Source organism: Rissa tridactyla, chromosome 1 (genome assembly GCF_028500815.1).
Source record: "Rissa tridactyla isolate bRisTri1 chromosome 1, bRisTri1.patW.cur.20221130, whole genome shotgun sequence".
NCBI classification, from domain to species: domain Eukaryota; kingdom Metazoa; phylum Chordata; class Aves; order Charadriiformes; family Laridae; genus Rissa; species Rissa tridactyla.
The window spans coordinates 152,232,046-152,244,721 of record NC_071466.1 but is presented as its reverse complement, the minus strand read 5'-3'; the positions used below and the strand labels follow the sequence as shown (position 1 = coordinate 152,244,721).

The following is a 12,676-nucleotide window of genomic DNA, read 5'->3' as shown; positions in this document are numbered from 1 at the left end:
CTGACATCTGAGTACATGGTCAGTGCCTTCTTGAGCCCATGTAAACGTTTGCAGCTGTAGCATCATTTCATAAGTGGTTCTACAGGCCTATTCTCTGTTGCAGAAAGAACCTGCCTCATTTCTTTTGAGTTTGAACCTGTCTCCCAGTAGCTTCATTGACAGCCTCATGCTCTTGCACTGGAAGACACAGTGAATGGGTGATCACAACCGAGACTCTGTGCCACTCACAATTTCAGATTTCTCATACCCCTTCCAAGTCCTCTTTTTTTTCCAGGCTGAAAAGTCCAATGCTACTTAATTGTTCCTCATGTAGAAGATATTGCATATATTTGATCATCTCCCAGAGCACTGTCTCAGTCTCCCATATCTGGGTTATGGAATGGATTCTCCTGCAGATGGTGAGAGGTATCTTTGTAAGCAATTTGACTCTCTTGGGCTTTTCCCAAATGTCCTGAATTGCAGGGAACTCAAGCAATTTTTCCATACAAGTCCATAGGAAAGATCCTTTATCCAGCATAGGATGTATTTGGCAACTCACAGATACAGAGGACGGTCTCTCATTAACACAAAATAATGAAATATTAAGTGTCACATTGAACATCCAAACACAGGCATGGATCTGGATGCCCTAACTTCAGCAGATGACAGTGTGGCTGCATCACATTCCTCTACCCTAGAAAACAAGCTTAAGATTCATAGCTTATAAAAAGAGGGCTGCTATTTTGAATACCCCTTCTTAAGTCTTAGTGAAGATTATTCATATTATTGTTGGTATTCTAGACTTAACTTTCAGAAACAAGATTATTATCATACCAGCAAGAAATACTTGATGAAATCCAGCAGCTGAACTATGGCTTCCAGAATAGCTCCCAAGTTACATTAACTGCTACCTCATTGTTCCAGACTCACCTGTTGCAGAATTATCAATGATGGCAGTGACAGCACATAGCTCTAAAGATAACGAAGCTTGCTGTGCTCTTTTTGACAGCCTCTCTGCTCCCCACCCCCAAAATGCTAGGTGCACTGAGTAGAAATATGTTTTTCTCAGCTACACAGAGTAATAGATACACCAAATGTCAGTGCAACTTATGGCAGAATATGATGTGGTTGTATCCACATCTGGTGTTCTGGACACTTGGAGTATTTTGGGCAGGCTGTCATTCATAAGGACGGTCCAACACCATTACACCGACTCTGTTAAATCTTTCTCTTTTGAATTGTTCATTACTCTCTGTCTTTATGAATATATATCTGAAGAAAGAACTTAAATGATACACTTCTAGCACCAGTCAGTAAAGAGGTAACTTCTTGAGAGTTTTTGGAGAAAAAAGTTTAGGCCAAATTTCTTGTCTGGAGATAAAAAGGATAAAACCAAACTCTTTGTATTGGTTCTACCCAAGGGGAACACAAGGAAGCTGCTGATTGTGTGTTATTGTCAGATATTTGCCAAACAGCTTTGGTGGTATTGTCCCGTTTTCTTACACCTTCACAGGGGATATCAGCACAGACTTTACAAGAGTTAGGTAATCTGATGACCCGTTTGTCTCTGAGTTGCTACTGTATGTACATACTCTGCAAGCCAAATACACCTCTGTTCACAGCAGTGCTATGGCATATACTGATTGGAGTCTCTGGGATATACTGACATATCGCTGCATTTCTCCTGCTCAGGTAGGGATACCCTTTGATGTCTTAAATCGTAAGAACTAAGGAGGATGTATGAGGGGAAGTTTCCAAATGTATCTTCTTCTTTTCATTGGCCACAGGCTCATTGGTATCTACCCGATAAATCTGTGAAGCTGTCAATCCCATCATGGCCTGTGTAACATATATTCAGAGTGTTGATAATATACATGGCCCTAACCATTGGCTTTTCCTGAAGAGATGCAGTAGAAGTCACACACAGTGCTAGTTCTTCTTCCTTCATAACAGTTTTACCACCTATTTATAATGAAGGATGTGTAAGTCCTGCAGGTGACTTGTGATAGGCTGTATGTGGCTGTTGTCAGGACCTTCATCAAGAGGTCAAAATGAAGCCTCCCTTTAAGTTAAACTGTGATCTGGTAGCTACAGTATTCTCCCGGGAAAAGGGAGTGGTTGGCTCAAACTTTGAGGCTAAGTAGGTATTGAGGGTGGGTGAGGTGTTCATTGAAATATCAGTGTAATAGAATGGCAACATAGTTCATCATAAAGTATGAAACAGCTGTTTGATTTGATAGACAAAAATTAGACAGTTATTCCCCGAAATGCGAATCCAGGTCTTGGACAGATGGCTGACTACAGCCTTTTATTTGGTAACGGAAAGAAGACCCTTTATCTAGAAGGTTTCTTCTGGAGGCAGTTCTAGTTTCAAGGTTTGCATGTTACAGTGGTGTGGAACAAGGAAAGAACCAACAGTAACTTTGCATTTTTTGTCTCACAAACTGTGTTTGGTAGTGAATTAGAAGTTTGTTTTTTGGTTTTGGGTTGTGGTGGTTTTTTTTTTTTAATAATTTGGTCCATTCAAACAAGATGGATTTTTAATACCACTGAGTGCAAAACTGAATTAAGGAGTTAGGGATGTAGTGCTTAACAAATAAAGGGTGGTTTTGTATGTAAAGCAGTCACTGAAATGGGTCATTCATAAGGGCGCTCATTTACGATGAACTTAAGGAAAGAGGCTATGTCAGAAAAAGCTATTATTTCTTTTCATCTTCAGTGTTTGTGGAAATGGCAACCCCACAAAGTCCTGTTTGTGAACTGTATGACAGTTATCTAGTATGGCCTTATTACAAGAACTGATCCCTGTTTGCAGCTATTTTGAACCGAACAGTGCTCGCATTATTCTGGGAACTAACACTGAATTTCAGTGAGCACTCTTTATTATGTCTCCACTTAGGGTAGATGTCTGTCAGAGCAGCGAGCAGGCGCACTAGGCTGTAACGTATGTACACTTGACTTAACTTTAGATTATCAGACTTGATACTGTGATGGCCAAAGAGCAGCAGCAAGGAGCTTAGTGAGAAAGGATGGATGTGCCATGTAGACGTACCATCAGAGCGCTGTTGAACAATGCCCAGTGAAGAGAAAGGTTGTTTGCCTTATCTGACCAGATTTTAATTAACTGTGACAAGTTTTGCAAAGAAGTTCTTTTTCCATGCATGTGTTAAAATTCTTACCCTTTTCTGCTCCAGGCTCGGAGAAGGATTTAGAAATTTTAATTGGAGCAATTAGTGTTATCTCAAAGAACACTTTTGTCCTGTTTCAAGATTTTGCAACGTAAATAAGACAGTTTTAGAGACAATTTTTGGTTTGCTGGAGTAGATAGATTGATTCAGTAACTGGAACTCTTACTGCCATCATACTAGGGGACATCTTTCTGATGAGTTAAAAAAATTAAGTTTCTGCTTTTTCTGCTGCTGCTTCATTCTTTTGACCTTTCATAAGAGGACAGCAGGGAGAAGTGATTTAAATGAAGATAATTTAAACAGTTATGTCCTTATTAGAATCACTTGATTTGTCTAGAACATGTAGAGCATTTGTAGAACAAAATTTGAGAAGTTGGGCTATTGCACCTTGAGAGCATGCATAATTTATTCGTTATACGTTTTGCTTTTTTAGTACCATTTTAGTTTGGAATATCTTAATGTGTCACTTTATAAAAGAATGACAGTTAAAAATGTAAAACATATATAAAATTATTTTCATCTTTCCTCATTTCAGAGGTTGGTAGCTTGATAGTTCTTAGAAAGTTGGAAAATTAGAGTGAAAAATAATATATTTGTTTCATGTCTTTCTAGACTGCGAAGAAATCATAAACACCTGGTTCTTGTACAGCAAATTTCTGATTTTTATATAATCATTTAATAATTTGTAGAAATTAAGTGAATCAAAAAAAAGCAGAACAGCAGTCATCTGTCAGGGTGTTTTCTCTGTATTATAGTTATGATCTCACCAAAGTGAAATAATCCGTAAAATTTCAGTGGGTTTATTCATATGCTTTTTCTGGCATAGGGGGCTAAAATAACAGAGATTTAATTTTTCTAATTTATTTCAAACAAGTTTTTTTCTATATGAATGAGCTTAGTATTCAAAGAGATTGTTTTTTCTTTTTATTCACATAAGGCAAAATTTGTAACTAGTTCATTTTAGCACCTCCATCCCCTTTGGATGGGATTTTTAAGACTATGTGAAACAATGTAGAAATGCACAAATCTGGCTGGGGATTAGAGGTTTAAAATATGTAAACTTAATGTCTTTTGATGTTTTGTTATATTTGTGTATGTATTACATGATTTGTTTTGTTTACAAATTACAGCTTAGATATACTTTCCTTGCAGATGTTAATTTTATCCTACACTTCTCTTCAGTAGAGATGAAATTTCTGAAATTTTGTTTCCACAAATGTGAAACTTTGTAGTAGAACAAAAAAAAAATTGAAAATACCATTAACAAGTTGGAAGCTAATTTAAATAGAAAATATATGCTTTTGCATCTTAAGTAAGAAGGAAGAAAGGAAAAATGAAGAACTAATAGCACATATGTAAATAAAATTCTAAAAGATTAAGATTTTTATTTTTGGTTGTCCTTCCTTTAGCTTTTGAATTCACACCTCAATAGTCAGATTGAAACACAATGACTTGCTACTCAAAAGTAACAGGGTGGTTTGAATTGGTGTGTCTCATCTTTATCTTGCTTTTACACTAATGCTGAAATTTTGTGGGACTTTGCTTTTGTTTCTTGAACTCGAAGCTGTGTTTTTTAGTTTTCATTTTAGATGATGCCTTTTTTAACAAACTATAAGTGTCCTAATAGCTGAGGTTTTGGTTGGATTTAGAAATCACTGTCTGAATGAATTCATAAATTTGCAAAATGCAGAGATGAGTTTCTTTAGCCAGGGGTAACTGAGCTTCAAAGCAACTGGTACCCTCCATTATTGATAGGTGTGCAATTTTCAGCATGTCTTTCAAAGTTATGCTTTTTATTAATACAATCAAACAATTTTTCAGGGAATTGTGTTGATTGTGTTTGCAAAAGCAGGAAATGGCAAATGGAAAAACACAGAAATAATTTCTGAAGGAACTACCCTGATTATTGGTTCCAAACTTGTACAACTATATCTTTTTAGTAGCAAAACTCTAATAGTGATGAGATAAATGATACAGGACTCTTATTATACGTTCTTTTTTCAGTTCAGTTTTCCATGATGCTGAAATAGAAGTTAAAATTACTAGTGTCCAGCACTTTCTGAAAAATACTCTTAAAAATCCTGAAATGAAACAATTGTAATTCTATCTGGTCACATTCTGGTCCCAGTTAGTAAAGATACTTATATAAATTAGTCATGCAGGTTGAAGGGCTCTCCCAGAGATCATTTCACGCAACATCCTGCTCAAATTGGTAATTTCAAGTGATGGGAGTTCCACGGCCTCTCTGGGCACCTGATCCAGTGTTTGGTTGCTGTCCTGGTAAAATCTTTTCTGTATTAACAAGTCAGAATTTTCTGTGCTGCAACTTTTCCCTGTTGCCTGTCATACTTCCACTGTGCACTTCTGAAAAGACTTTTGTCTCCATCATCTCTACAGCTTCCAGTTAGTTCTAGAGAGCATCAAGGATCCCCCTAAGCCTTCTTTTCTTTTCAGCTGACCCCAGTTGTCTCATCCTCTCCTCTTACACCGTATGCTCCAGTCCAGCCATCTTGGTGGCTGTCTGTTGGACTCTCTTCAGCTTTTCAGTGTCTGTCTTGCACTGGGGAGCCCAAATCTGGGCACAGTACTCCAGCAGTGGTTTTGCAAAAGCTGCATAGAGAGAAATAACTGCTTCTCTTCTCCTGGTTGTATACTCTTAGTAACACAGCCCAGGATGCAGTTGGCTTTTTTTTTTATTTATTTTTTACAGCAAGGACACACTGCTTACTCCCAATTCATGTCTTCCCAAATTTCATAGAATCTTCAAACTTGCTGAGAGTAAAGTCTGTCCCATTGTTTGGACCACTAATAACAGCACTGAATAATATCGGCCACAATATCAGCCCCTGAGGATTGTCAGTAGTAAGCAGCTACCCATTGACTTCATACTGCTGATCACCAGGCTAGGACCCTCACAGTCCAACTAATTTTCCACCCACCTTCTTAACCACTTATCCACCACTTATCCACTCTGTATCTCAACAATTTGGCTACAAGAATCTTTGGAGGCCATGTAGAAGTCCTTAAGACATGCAACACCCACTGCTCACCACTTACCCACACGCCAGTTTACTTCATTGTAGAAGAAGATCAAGTTAGTCAGGTATGATTTGGCCTTCTACACAATTTTAGATCTATTTGGTCATATAGATCTATTGAATAACTTCTAAAATTAACAATGACAGTTAATACTGAACTGATGGCTGCTCATGAAATTTTCCTTTGGTTGTAACATTTGCATTTAATTGTAATTAATTGGAACTGGGTGGCTAAAATCTTTCAAAGGTTTAGACATGAAAGTTTGGTGGAAAAGCCAGCTGGGAAACTAAACGTTTAAGTACAAAAGGTGTAACATTCACTTAGTAAGGCCTGGAATACCTGTTGGAGAATAAAACCAAATATTTTTTAGTTAACTAAAACTATCCAGTCCACTGAAGGATGCAAAGATCCTGCACAGAACATCGTATTTGATCATATGAAGACAAGGGTAGGCTAGTTAAGATTAAAAAAAGTCAGAATTCAGCTGTGTTTTTAATTTCACGTCATATTTTTAATTATTTTTTTAAAAAAGACATTCATATATGACAGAGCATATTTTTCTTGCTCACTGTGTGATACGTGCTGCCTGATTATGTAGGTTCTGCAGGAAATGGAAGGCATGTCCGTTTCTGCTTTGGAAAGTGCTTATCTCCTGGTGTTACTGAAAGATAAGTTGCTGTAATTTTAAGCATACAGCCTACTCCACTATAAAAACATCATTGCTTAAAAGTGCACTTTCACATTTCTTCCAAATCCCATGCAAAATCAGAGGCAGAAGTAACTGAGGGAATAACAATGGCCAGCTTATGAAGGAAGAAAAGGTTCTGATTAAATTCCTCCCTTCGTTATTATGCATGTGTATAATTTATTAATATTTTTAAGACACAGTGATGATACTGCTCAGTATCGATGACTCCTTCAATTCTGAACTATTTTCTCTAATTTTCAATTATTTTGGCGTATCTTGGTCAAGAAAAAGACCACAGAATTTGTCATTCTTTATGGTGCATTAAAATCACTTTATCACAGCTATTCTTTATGTATTCAGTGTTCTTAGTACGTTTGATCAACTGTTCTATGTAATTACACTGACCAGAAAATTACAGTATTGTTTCTCATAGGGGTACTGTGCTACTTGCAGACCTATTTGTCAGATGTAATATGATGCACACCTTTAGTTTATACTTCTTTTAAGTAGATTTTTTTAAAAAGGAAAATAACTATTCTTAATTAAAAATTGGTAATGATGAAGTACCAACGCCAACTAAGCCAAACATTTAAGGTGGCCACACTGTTTAAAACTTCTATTTCTAGCCTTCACTTTCTAGTTATTGAATCTTACTGATTTTTAGACAGAACAACCCATTTTGAACTTTTGTTGCCTGTGAAGGTACTTCAAAGTTGTGGTCAATTTGCACCATAGTTTTTGTTTTGTTTTTTCTTTTTTCTAAAGACAGCTTATGCTCCTGCAGTCATTCTTTGAACTCTCTTCAATATATCAATATCGTTTTTAAATTGTAGACACATAAAGTGGTCACGGTATACCTGTAGTGGTAGCAGTAGTGCCAAAGAGGTAATAAAGTGGCCCTCCACCTTAAGCTTTTTTGGTTTATGTCAAAGAATTGTAGAAACTCTACTAGCTTGTAATAATGGGGTATTAAACAAAAAACTTGGAACAGAAATTGGATAATAAAGCATTCTTCAAAATTCGTGGTAATGTTGATGATATCTGGTGGCTAGAAGTTCCCACTGGATAAACTGAAAAAGAAATATGGTGCATATTTGTAATAATAATTAACAATGAAAAACATGCATGTTGTAGATAACTTGAGAACAAGTAGATTTTTTTCCCTATTTGTTATCTTTTTTTTAAAATAAAGGAATCCTTGACCATAGAAAAACATTAAAAACATAAAACATATATATGCGCCACCCCTTGTTATAATAATTCAAGTTGCATTCAAAGGTAAGAAGGTGCTGAAGTTTACTAATCTGTTACGGAGCAATAGGAGTTACACGTGAAAGTTATTTTTGTGTGAAAGTAGAGCAAAGCAATAATTCTTTATTACCTTATCAGAATGGATAACTTGCAAGGAATGAAGGATTAGTTTTGTATTTTTCTGATCCTGATATCTGTGTGTGGCCCTATGCTTTTAATTATTGTGCAAAGTCCTGTTTTGAAGATTAAAATATTAATTTTCATTCACCTATGTAGTGTGTGTAGAATCTGAATACATCATATTAATATTTCTCCATTCTGCCACTGAAAGATAAGTACATCACCTCTATTTCACAATTAAGAAGGATATCTGTGCACCACCTTCCTTCAGCAGCCACATTTAAATCTGTGTTCTAGGGAGATTCAGTCTGCCTGTAGCCTTGTTTTCGGGCTCTTTAGAATTGTGGGCATGTTGCCAAAATTAAGTCCTTACTCTTGAGTCAAGAGGTGGGAGGTGTTGTTTTTCAGCAGGTTATGTCATCCGAATCACAGTGGAATTACTTAAGATGATAGAAGTAGGACATTTCCTTTGCCGAAGTGCAAAGCATCACTTCAGACAGTGGAGATACAGAAATTTCTAAAGAAAAAGCTTAGAAGAATTTTCTGTTTGGGAAAACGCTGTGCAATGTAAAAAGTAGACACTGTTGTGTCAGCATCCCTTTAGTGACATGCTGTGCTCCTACTGTGTATTCCATCTATTCCATTTCCATAGTAGTAGCTGCTTTTATGTTCTTGAGTCAGAGATCATGTCTCTGCACAAGTGGAAATTATCTAGTATGTAATCGCACTACTAAAATAAAAATAATATATTGTTCAAAACAGACTTTTTGCATATTATTTCTTGACCTTATTATCTTTTGTTTTCTCAGTTTCTAAAAGTTCACAAGAATTTCTTTAATTTCTTTTCTACTATCAAGCTGTTTCATTTTGTTCTACAATAACAGTCCTTGGATGATTGTACAACTGATGTACAGTTGTGTGCACTTATAACTTTTTGTGCTTAGCGAAAGCTCATGCAATTCAGAATAGGATACTTTTCACTCTTGGATCTTTCTTCACCTTTTTAAGCTTAAAGAATCATCTTCAGAATTATCCCCCTTTTCCCATATATGAGTTTTGAAGCAAAGAAAAGCAACTTTTTTAAAATTCTGAAATCTGGGGGATTCAAACCTTCTTTTCTTCCCACCCCATAGAACTTTCTCTTAAGCGGACATGAATTTGAATGTGCTGCCAAGATGTGACTGGGGTGTCTTCAACTGTGGACTGTTTTTACTAGTTTCTTCTCAAACGAGTTAAGTGACATTCTTGGAGTTCTGTTGTTTATATGTATATTCTTAGTAGGTGCTCTCATAGCCAAACAAAGATGACATAAAAATTTGGTATTACAGCAATATAGGATGTGTGCTGCAATGAGCGTTCTCACTTAACGTTGCCACACGTGAATTTACAAAAAGGACAGTGTGTGTCTTAACCTCTCAGTTTCCTGCAGTTCCCTCCTCTCAGCCTGGGAATTGCAGGAAAAGACTTGAGAATTCTGAGAAGGGACTGGGGGATGAGGGGCATGTATGAGCCTCTCCAGAGGGATGGTCAGAAGTCATGTTTCTTATTCAGATGTTTGTGTACTTGTACAAGCAGTGCTGTAGCTATCAGCCAAATAGATACAGGCCCGCTGTTCCAGAGCAGTAAAGTATCTGGATGCCTCTTCAGCGTTATGCTGCTTGGTGAATGCATGAATAGAGTCCCCAGTGTCCACTCTGCAAACTTCGGATCTGGAGATTTTTCAGGGGGAAGCCACTGCTATCACTTGGGTTGTACAGAAGCACCCTTTGAAAATTTCTGAAGACTCCAGGCTATCTACAGAGTCATACATGCTAAGATATTGAAAAAGTGTTTGTAAAAACATTGTATCAGTGGCAAGACAGAAACTCACTCTAACCAGAACTCATGAGAAGGACTGACAGCCACAATATCTTGGAATTATGGTTCAATTATTGAATCAACATGTTAGAGCTGTCTGAGATGGAAACAGGGATAAATATATCACACTACCTTAAGGCAGCTGAGATCATTCCCTATGGAGATAGACCAAGGACACTCAAGAAGTCATACTTTTCATGACAGGTGCTGGTAACAGCACTGAGAAACAGGTGGAGGGTGTTGGATCTGCTCCCCATCATATTTTCTCAGACTGGTCTTGAGTGTTAGAAGCTCATCACAGCTTATTCTTATTAAGGCAATATGTTGCACTGATTTTTGTCTTTGATCCTTGATTGAGGGTAGTAAAGATAAGCTCTGAGTTTCTTATGGGTAGAGTATGTGGCAGACTGTCCTCTGCTTAGTTGAAATGATATTTTTAAAGCAAACTCAACCTCATGATGACCTGCTTTTCTGACATTATGTATAGCAGCATAAAAAATGAATCTCTAAAATGCTACCTCTGAAGAGGTGGCAACTGGAATAGTAAGTAGTGGAGACAGACTGGAAAAGTAGTTTCATTGATGTGTCTCAAGAAAAGTGCTGAGGATGGGGTAGGTAATAAAAGTGACAGGAGGATGTTGGTCCACCTTGTACTGATGATGTCCTGTGTGCTGACGGCTTCTTTTTTCTTCTTCTGAGTGTCGGCACAAGAAACGGTAGAAAAAGGTTCAGTTGGTTGGGCTGACTGCCATCTGCTTCAAAAAAGCTTACAGCTCTGCTAAGGAGATGATCCCAGAGATAATGCCTGTAGTCTTTAGATGGCCATATGATCAACCCCCTGGAAGGAGCATCTCAGTGTAGCGTGTTCCCCTCAGATTTAACATCAGCACATTCAAGATAAAGTGGCGGCCTCACTTGATTTAAAACCTGATGAACAGGTACAAGCCATATATGTTTAACTGTAGACGAAGAGAAGCGTGCTCCTAACCCTGTAGGCAGATGGAAAAGTTGGAAGGCTTCTAGAGGCCAACAGCGTGGAAGGCTGGTAATGAGAAATTACTGATTAAGCTGTGCTTCGGACATCAGTTGAGAAGAATAGCAGAGAGGAATGCACACTGCCCTTTCTTTGGGCATGCACATTACAGGCAGGCAGAGGACATTGTGGGCCAAACGAACAGTCTGGCTAGACTGTTTAGATTTGAGGAAATCCATTATGTGAATGCAGGTACAAGCAAGTAGAAGAATAATAATGGTATTGCTCTACTCTGGTCTATATGGTGTCAGTGATACATGACCAGAGGCTCTCAAGTTATCTGTTGACTATGGGAGAAACAAATACATTTAGAGGGACTTTCTGGTTTATTTTTTCAGGAGGTTTGGGCAGGGGGTGGTGGTGTTGTTTTTTTTGTTTGTTTTTTGTTTTTCAGAAAATGCTAGCCTATGCTGCAAACATACTTGTAAAACTAGCTTCTCATGAAATACACAACTATAGTATTTAAAGATAGAAAAACCTTCTACTGGATTTTCTTGTTATTCCCATTCGCAGGCATCAATTTATGCAAATGGCCTTGTGCCAAACTTATGCAAAATTTTTCTTGTGGCCCTTGTCATATCACTACACATTTCTATCTTGCTCACTTCACAGCTATGTAAGAACACTTAACAATCTTAAAAGAGAAGTAGTTTTTTCAGTATTTTGAAAAGCATTATACAACGTTACCTTTCTCATTCAAATAGTTAATCATGTGGAGCAAGTTGCATGTATGACAACCAGACGAAGTGTCATTTCTGCACCATGTCTATTGAAAATATGAGTTTGTGGATAGCTTTTTGGATTTGTCTTTTTGGTGTTTGAGGGGAGTGGGTGGCTAAGCTGTGTGTGTGTGCATAGATACAATTTGTTGTTACATTAACTGATATCACAGTTCATGGGCATTATTTTTATGTCATATAATATTAACATTCCAGCAGTATTCACATTCCTATATTTAACATTAGCATGTGGTGTGAGGATAGTACTATTTTAAGGCAAATAATGAAAAAGTGGAATAGATACTATATTGTTTCTCCAGTATTCCCACTTGTTGGTTTGAAACTCCTAACTGCTTTATACGGTAGAACAAGTTTCGGCTTTCTATCATTTTATTCCTTAGTGAGCAGTCTGAAGCATGTTAGTTCTGTGAATTCACATCAACAGAAATATCACATGGACTTTTGTGTCTTCCTGTCTGCATACTCAGAGCTTCTAGAGCAACGTGCTATGCAGTCATGTAATTTCAGCTATGTTCGAGACCCAGTGGAGAAAGATTTTCATTATGCATAATTAAATGTTGCTACTCTGGGGTTAAAAAGTTGGAAAAAGAGAGTTTTCAACATAGCTGCACCCTTGTGTATGTCTTCCATGAGAAACTAGTAATAATTTAGATTAGTTTAGCAGGCAAGATGATTGGGGGGTTTTTAGTAAACTCGGCTGTCATTTGAACAGTTTATTTTGAGTAAGTAGGTCGTCAAAGATGTTTCTACTGTGCCTTTTTAAGGCTGTGGTTCTGTTGAA

At 37.3% G+C, this 12,676-nt stretch overlaps 1 protein-coding gene across 9 annotated transcripts in view; it reads left to right on the top strand.

Annotated features, from left to right (window-relative positions):
- ERC1 (ELKS/RAB6-interacting/CAST family member 1) overlaps positions 1 to 12,676 on the top strand; it is a 304,845-nt gene that overhangs the window by 68,197 nt on the left and 223,972 nt on the right. The window lies entirely within an intron of this gene.